This window comes from Carlito syrichta, unplaced genomic scaffold (assembly GCF_000164805.1).
Source record: "Carlito syrichta isolate Samal-C Ts95f unplaced genomic scaffold, Tarsius_syrichta-2.0.1 Scaffold288760, whole genome shotgun sequence".
In the NCBI taxonomy this organism is placed as follows: domain Eukaryota; kingdom Metazoa; phylum Chordata; class Mammalia; order Primates; family Tarsiidae; genus Carlito; species Carlito syrichta.
The window spans coordinates 27,367-36,149 of NW_007232856.1; the positions used below are offsets into that span (position 1 = coordinate 27,367).

Here is an 8,783-nt window from a genome sequence, read left to right on the forward strand (position 1 = left end):
ATCTACACTGAAGAGACACCATTCAAATGTGAAGAATGTAATGAAGTCTTTAATCAGTACTCCTATTTTATTCAAAATCAAAAAATTCATACTGAAAAGAAGCCCTATATATGTGAAGAATATGGCTAAGTCTTTTGCTCTTATCAAGGATTTGGTCAATATTCAAGGATCCATACTGGAGAGAAACCCTAAAAATGTAAAGAGTGAGACAAAGCCTTTTCTTTTTGTGTAGAATTTGCTCAACATATCAATTTCATACTGAAGAGAAACCTTACAAATATCAAGAATGTGGCAAAGACTTTCTGTCTTATTCAGAATTTGCTCGACAAATGAAAATTCATACTAGAGAGAAACCCTACAAATGTAAAGATTGTGGGGAAGTCTTTCACTCTAAATTATGACTTGATGGACATACAAGAATACCTATTAGAGAGAACCCCTACAAATGTAAACAGTTTGGTAAAGCCTTATCCTACCAAACAAGACTTGCTGAACATACAATGACCCATATTGGAGAGAAACCCTGTAAAAGGAAAGAATGTGGTAAAGCCTTTCACTCTCATTGATTACATGCACAACATATGAAGATCTATACAGGAAAGAAACTTTACAATGTAAAGAATATAGCAAAGTCTTTCTCTTTAATCAGACCTTAGTAGACATATTAGAATCCATACTGGAGAGAAACACTACAAATGTAAAGAATGGGAAAACCTATTCACTCAGGACTTGCTACACATATGACCACCCACACTGAACAGTAACCCTACAAATGTGAAGAATGTGGTAAAGCCTTTGCACTTCACTCAAACTTGACTAAACATCAGAGAATCCATACTTGAAAGAAACACTGCAATTGTAAAGAATGTGAGAAAGCCTTTAAATTGTACTCAAATCTTATCGTACTTGAGACAATCCATACCAGAGAGACACCCCAACAAAGATGAATGAAAAGACAGGTGGACAGTGGGAAATGAATTTTTTAAACTCTTCTTCCTAAATCTTAATACAATGATGAGAAAGTAGAAGCTATGCTTTTGAAGAAATGCACACTTTAGGTAAAATTAACCATGCTGACTTTGTCTTTTCTTTTTATTTATTTTTGAGTTGGAGTCTCACTGCAGTCCAGCCTGGGAAACAGAGTGAGACTCCAACCCAAAAAAAAAAAAAAAAAAAAAAGAAGTTCTAACATTGTTAAGATGTCTATCCTATCAAAGACAATCTACAGATTTAACACAAACCTATTAAATTACCAACATCATTCTTCTCAGACTTGGAAATGACACTACAAAAATTCATATGGACAAATAAAAGAACACGAATAGCCCAAACAATGCTTAACAAAAGAAACAAAGCAGGAGGTATCACACTTCCAGACTTTAAAAGCTGCTGTGAGGGTACAGTAATCAAAACAGCCTGGTATTAGTACAAGAACAGGCATATAGATAAATAGAAGAGGATAGATATTCTGGAAGTGAAACCAGAATTTCTCAATCAACTCTTCTTTGACAAAACTTCCCCAAAAACACGAGGAAGAGGAGAACTTATTCAGTAAATGGTGCTGGGGAAACTGGCTCACCACATGCAGACTATTGAAACAGGATCTCTACGTATCATCATACACACAGTTAGCTCGTCATGGCTCAAAGTCCTAACTGTAAACCCTCCAACTATAAGAATCTTAGAAGAAACCATAGGAAACACCCTTATGGAAATTGGAATAGGGAAAAAAGTTTCTGGTCAACTCGGCCAAAGTGAATGCCATAAAGGATAAGACAGACATGTGAGATCTCATAAAACTGAAAACTTTTGCAAAGCAAAAGAAACCATCAGGAGAGTGAGGAAACAGCTCACAGAATGAAATAAAACCATTTTCCAACAGTAAATCTGACAAAGTCCTAACATTCATGATCTACAAAAAACTCAAACGTGCCAAAAGAAAAAAAAAAAAAAAAACCCTATTAAAAAGTGGGCAAGCCAGGTTCGGTGGGTCAGCCATTTAATCCCATGCTTTAGGAGGCTAAGGTGAGTGGATTGCCTAAGCCCGTGGGTTCGAAACCCACCTAGGACACTTGGCAGAGACCTCATCTGTACAGGAAATCAAAAAAACAGCCAGGCATGGTAGCGCGTGCCTGTAATTCCGGCTACTTGGAAGGCTGAGGCGGAAGGATCATCGGAGCCCAGCAGGTCGAGGCTGGGAGCAACGACTGTACTCCAGTCTGAGTGAGAGAGTGAGACTCCAACTCAAAAAAAAAAGTGAGCAAAATATATAAATAGATATTTCTCATAAAAGACATATGAGCAGCCAACAGATACATGAAAAAATGCTCAATCTAAGTAATCTTCAAAAAAATGCAAATTAGAACCACACTGAGATACCACCTAACTCCAGTCAGGATGGCCTCAATAACTCAAAAAGCAACAGATACTGGAGAAGTTGTGGGGAAAGGGGACCCCTGCTACACTGGTGGTGGGAGTGTCAACTAGTATAACCTCTGGGGAAAATACTGTGGCAATTTCTAAAAGATCTGAAAATCAACCTTCTTCAAGACCCAGCAAGCCCCCTTGTGGAATACACCCAGAGAAATTCAAATTGATCTGTTAAAGAGATACCTAGGCAAGACATGGTGGCAAAAACTTGTATTCCCAGAATTTTGGAATTCAAAGCAAGCGGATTACCTGAGATCAGGCATTCATGACCAGCCTGGGCAATTTGGCAAGACATCGTCTCTACAATAAATAAAAAGTTTACTCAGAAGTGGTAGTGTGCACCTGTAGTTCCAGCTACTTGGAAGACTGAGGCAGAAGGATCACCTGAGTCCAGTGGTCAGGGGCTGCAGTGGCTATGAGTGTGCCCCTGCACTCTAGCCTGGGTAACAGAGTGAGATGCTAACTCAAACGAGATACCTGCACACAAATATTTATTGTAGCACTATTCACAACATCAAAACTATGGACCCTTCCATGCTGCCCTTTGAAAGTGAACTGGGTAATGAAAATGTAATGCATATACATGATGGAATATTATGCAATATTATATTAGTATATTATACTATACGATAGTACATTTCAATTATAATTATTAGAGATCTAAGGTATAACAGTGACTTATGGCTAATAATGTCTTGTATACTTAAAAATGTGCTAAAATAATAGACATTATGTGGTCTTGTAACAAAAAATAGAAATGGAAACTATGTAAGGTGGCTGATATGTTCATTAACTTAATTACAATCATCATTTCACAATGTGTAGGCACACCAAATTATAACATTATACACAGTAAATATATGGTTATACAATTATTATTTATGTATAAAAAATCAGATGCAAAACACTTAAATAAATGTGTGTAGGTATGTTTGCTTATGTGCATATATGCAACCTTGTGCTAACTTTACCCCCCAAAAAATAATAATAAAGTAAGAGTTATTGTGAAACAAGGTAACGTGTGAGAGTTTTATATACATTTATCAATGTTCTATGTGATATAGAATAGTAAGAAATTTGGACATATAGAGTTTAAATGACCAATCCCAGTAAATAATGAAAAAGAAAAATTAAAGTAAAGTATCACTAGGAGAAGGGCTCGGTGGTTCAGCCTGTAATCTCGCACCTTTGGAAGGCTGAGGTGAGTGGATTACCTGAGCCCCCGGGTTCGAGACCCACCTGGGCAGCAAGACCTCATTTCTACAATAGATCAAAAAATCATCGCCGGAGCCCAGCAGGTCGAGGCTGCGGTGGCCGGGTGCAGCCACTGCACTCTAGTCTGGGTGACAGAGTGAGATTCCAACTCAAAAAAAAAAAAAAAATCAGTCCGGCATGGTAGTGCATGCCTGTAATTCCAGCTACTCGGAAGGCTGAGGTGGAAGGATCGACGGAACCCAGCAGGTCAAGGCTGTGGTGGCCGGCAGCGGCCACTGCACTCCAATCTGGGTGACAGAGTGAGACTCCAACTCAAAAAACTAAAAAATAAATAATAAATAATAAATAACAAATAACACTAGGGTGTCTTCTATCTAGAGACATATTCTGTGTCCTGGTAGAATTATGGAGTATCAATTTCTATAAAACCACATGGAAACCTCCCTAGGATAGAAACTCATAAAGAAAAAAAACTTATAACATCTATCTGCACAGTTTTTACAATTTCTCAAACAAAAAACAACTTCACAACTACTCTCAAATATTTCCAACATGAAAGAACAAGAAAATTTTAAAAATAGTTTAACATGAATTTTCTAAATAAATAGGTAGATATTAGGACATTGTGAAAAGCAACAGAAATGCAGTCCCTTACAAACCATTAAGAAGATTTTGATTTTCACTGTAACTTTGAAAGGAGATCATTGAAGAAGAAGTAGAATTTTGCGGAATTTTAGAGCATCGAACAAATGTCCCTTTGTGCCAAGAAAAGAAAGAATCCCATGCTTCTCAGAAACCATTTCCACTGGAGCAGTCCACCTTCCCAAACCACTCTTCAAGATCTGCTTTCTCCTTTACCTGTGTCATCTGCTTCATTGACGTTGACCTACCTGGGTGTTTGGCTAATGTGTTGTATCTCTTCACATTCCACGGTTCTTTCCTTTCCTCCAGTCTAGTGATCAGGTCTGACTTAGAAAGTCAAAACCTTATAGCCACCTCTTGATTGTAGGTGTGGGCAATGGTATCCTATGCCACTAAATTTCTGGGCTTACTACTATTAATATAGATAGAAGGACACAGATCACTCCAAAAGGAGAATGGTTGTCAAAATGAAGCATCTTTAATTTTTCCTTTTCCATGTTAACAAATCACCAAATTGTGTTTGATAGCAGGAATCTGAAACTCATTCACGAAAGCAGCAATTCCCAGAAAACAGTCTACAAAGGAAGAACATGAAATCCTTAGTGTGAAATAGGGATTGTGTGTGGAATGTCCCCACCCAAACAAAAAATGTTCCTCTGGTTCTCTAACATCACTTTCCTGTAAAATATCTGCTGAGAGGGGGTCAGGCATTCCCACTCCTCTGGAAAGAGTTCTATGGCCACATTCTTGAATATCAACAGTCCCTGAAAACAACAACAAAAACAACAACCTATATTTACCAAGTGGTAGTGTACTGTAGGCAAAACAAGAGGGAAGAAAACAGGATTCAGTTGACTTGACAACTACAATTATGCAATAAAATAATTTGTAACACAGAAATATTCTCTAAAGCATCAAGTCTGAAAAAAAGATAAAATCCACTCAGCCAGTGTACACACTATTTTTGTGAATGATACAGCATAAATCTGGACACCAAAAAGACATATATTATTGAGTGCTATATTTATGTCACACAGAATAAGTTGCATTTGCAGTTCAGAAGACAAACTCATAGTAGGTTGGAAGGTCCTCGTCAACTCAAGTTTTAATGTGTACAACCATGAACTGAATATTATTATCATTATTATTATTATTTTGAGTAGGAGTATCACTCTGTTGCCCAGACTGGAGTGCAGTGGCTGCTCCCAGCCACCACAGCCTTGACCTGCTGGGCTCCGGTGATCCTTCTGCCTCAGCCTTCCAAGTAGCTAAAACTATAGGCGTGCGCTACCATGCCGGCTAATTTTTGATTTATTGTATAGATGACGTCTCACCAATTTGCCCAGACGGGTCTCAAACTCGTGGGCTCAGGCAATTCACTCACCTCAGCCTCCCAAAGCAGGGGATTACAGGCTGAGCCAAAGCCGGCATGAACAGAATATTATCTTATAATGCAAATTCTGATTCAGCAGATACGGGGCAACGTGTGCTTCTGCATTTTTTTTTCCGTGGTGGGGGTCTCATTCTGTTACCCATGCTGGGGTGCAGTTGCACAATCACAATTCATTGTAGCCTCCATCTCCTGGCCTGAAATGATGCCTCCTCTACAGCTTCCCAAGTAGCTGGGATGAATTGGTATCAGGTGCGAAGGCACACGGGTGCAACACAACATCCATGATGAGATATTATAGGCCAAAATGTAATAAATTATAATCTAAATTTAATGATAAACATGTTTTAGGAAGAAATCTGCTTCCAGGTATCCCCATGGAATGTAATCTCTAAAAACGTATTTATAAGCCGGGCTCAGTGGCTCAGCCTGTAATCCCGCACCTTTGGGAGACTGAGGTGAGTGGATTGCCTGAGCCCACTGGTTCGAGACCTGCCTGGGTAGCGAGACTGCATCACTACAATAAATCAAAAAAAACAGCCGGGTGTGGTAGCGCATGCCTGTAATTCCGGCTACTTGGAAGGCTGAGGCAGAAGGATTGCTGGAGCCCAGCAGGTCGAGGCTGCGGTGGCCGGGAGCGGCCACTGCACTCCAGTCTGGGCGACCGAGCGAGACTCCAAAAAAAAAAAAAAAATGTATTTATAATGTTTGTTTTTGGCATCGTACAGAACAAGATTCTTTTCATTATTCTTTATTCAGACCTTCCTGAGATGTTCTGGGCAGTAACTGCCATTGTGTGTAAATGTGCATTTTATTAACTGTTCTCCATGGAGCTGATGGAGCATCATGTGAAATGTTAATCATTCATGTTCCAATCCTTCACTAGGATCTGAGGATCTACCCCATTTCCAAAGGGAATCTTGGGTATTCACACCAACTTTCCATGTTCCCCAGTCACAAGGGAACATTTTCATTTTCATTATTGTTTAATTATTATTATTTTTGGGAGTCAGAGTCTCACTCTGTCACCCAGGTTAGAGTGCAGCGGTATGCTCATGACCACTGTAGCCTCTACCTGCTGGCCTCTGGCAATCATTCAGCCTTAGTCTTCCAAGTAGCTGGAACTACAGGTGAGCGCTTCCACGCCCGGCTAATTTTTTATTTATTGTAGAATTGAGGTCTTACCAAGTTACCTGGGTGGTTCTCGAACTCGCGGACTCAGACAATTCACTCGCCTTGGTCTCCCAAAATGCTGGGATTACAGACTGAGCCACCAAGCCTGGCTGGGAACATTTTTAATACTGCAGGTCATACATTAATGGTGAGAACAGTTCATGACAACAGCAGCATGGATCCTGATAACATACGGGACTCTGGTATATTGGGAGACGTGTCCTTCAGAGCCCTTGAATATCACAGGACAACAAAAATAGTTGAAATATGCTCATTAGGCATGACCAACACAAGCACCAGTAGAGGTTTGCAAGTTTTAAAAATGAAATTCCTTGTGACCTGGGAAGCATTTACCTGAGAACCAACCAGCCATTGTTTTCCTTTTTCTCCTACTTCTCTGGGATTAATATATTCATTTTTTTGAGTTGGTGTCTCACTCCGTCACCCAGTGTGGAGTGCAGTGGCATGCTCACAGCCATCCAAACTGTTGACCTACTGGATTCAGGCAATACTTCTGCCTCAGTCTTCCAAGTAGTTGTAACTACAGTCACACACTACCATGCCTGACTAATACTTAATGTAGAAAACAGGACTCACCAAGTTGCTCAGGCTGGTTATGGATCCCAGGGGTTCTGGCGGTCCACTCGCCTTGGTGTCCCAAAGTGCTGGGATTACAGGCTGAGCCATGGATCCTAGCCCTCTGGGATTTCTTATAAGGTGAGATGATTTGGAGAGGTCACAGCTACATGTTGAAAATATGCCTTTAGTTTAAATTAAATTGAATGTATTTATTTTTTGCTACAGTCTCACTCTACCACCCGGGCAGAAGTGCGGTGGCACCATTATTACTCACCACAACCTTCAACTCCTGGGGTCAGACAATCCTTCCATTTCATTCTCCAAGATAGCTGGTCTCAAACTCCTGGGCTCAAGCAATCCTCTCACCTCAGCCTCCCTAAGTGATAGAACTACTTGCATGACTTATGATGCGCATCCAGAATATGCCCTAACATAAGCACAGTCCTCCCTTTGCTACCACCACACCCACAGACGAGAGGGCCCAGAAAGGGAGAAAAGGTCCACTTTTGTCTTTTGCAACAGGAGACAAATTCAAAAACAATGAGCTCCTGCTTGGAGTTCAAATTGTGAGTTTATTATTTACTTCCCCAAAGTGCTCTCTCTTGCCACAAACACTGGCAATTTCTGCTATAGCAATGAAAATATGGCCCCACTGGCTTATCTGACTGACCAAAACTAAGCAGAGCACAACAGGTGACCTCGCTTCTGAACTCAACTTTCACGAACATATCTTGCAACCCTCAGTTTGACAATTACGTCATGTTAAAATCACATGGGGGCGGACTGGATTCCGTGTCTCATACCTGTAATCGCAGTTTTTTGAGAGGCTGAGGTGAAAGGATTGCCTGATCCCTGGGGTTCGAGATCAGCCTGGGCAACCGGGCAATACCTCATTTTTGCAATATATCAACAAATAAGCTGGGAATGGTGGCATATGTCTGCAGTTCCAGCTACTTGGAAGGCCGAGGTGAAAGAATTGCCTGTGGCCAGTCCCAAACCTCGCACGGGCACCGCACGTGGGTCGTATCCTCCTCACGAACCTTGTGGGTCCCGAACACGTGGAGAGGGTCTGTGTGGGGAAGACTCAACTGGTGAGGTCGCCACAGGACAAGGCCTCGGGGTCCCGTCCTAGCCTCACCTACACCGAGGGGACCGGGCTGAGCAGCCAGTCGGGAATGGTGCAGGCTCGGGACTGAGGGGGAGGCGGGCCACGCCACGGCCGGATCATCCGGGTCCATCCCGTCCCCCTCTGTGAACACCCCCAGCATACTCACCATCTCCCGGCTTCCGGGTGTCCAGGCGTCCTCCCCACAGACTCCCACGACCTGCAGGTCACAAGGCGACAGAGGCTGAA

General features: G+C 41.5%; 1 long non-coding RNA gene across 1 annotated transcript in view; it reads right to left on the minus strand.

Annotated features, from left to right (window-relative positions):
- LOC103255952 overlaps nt 1–8,783 on the minus strand; it is a 16,086-nt gene extending 7,303 nt beyond the window's left edge. Inside the window, exons 1-2 of the long non-coding RNA XR_504051.2 lie at nt 8,704–8,783; nt 4,536–5,051 (exon numbers count right to left, since the gene is read on the minus strand). This is a non-coding gene — a long non-coding RNA (uncharacterized LOC103255952). The remainder of the gene's footprint in view (nt 1–4,535; nt 5,052–8,703) is intronic.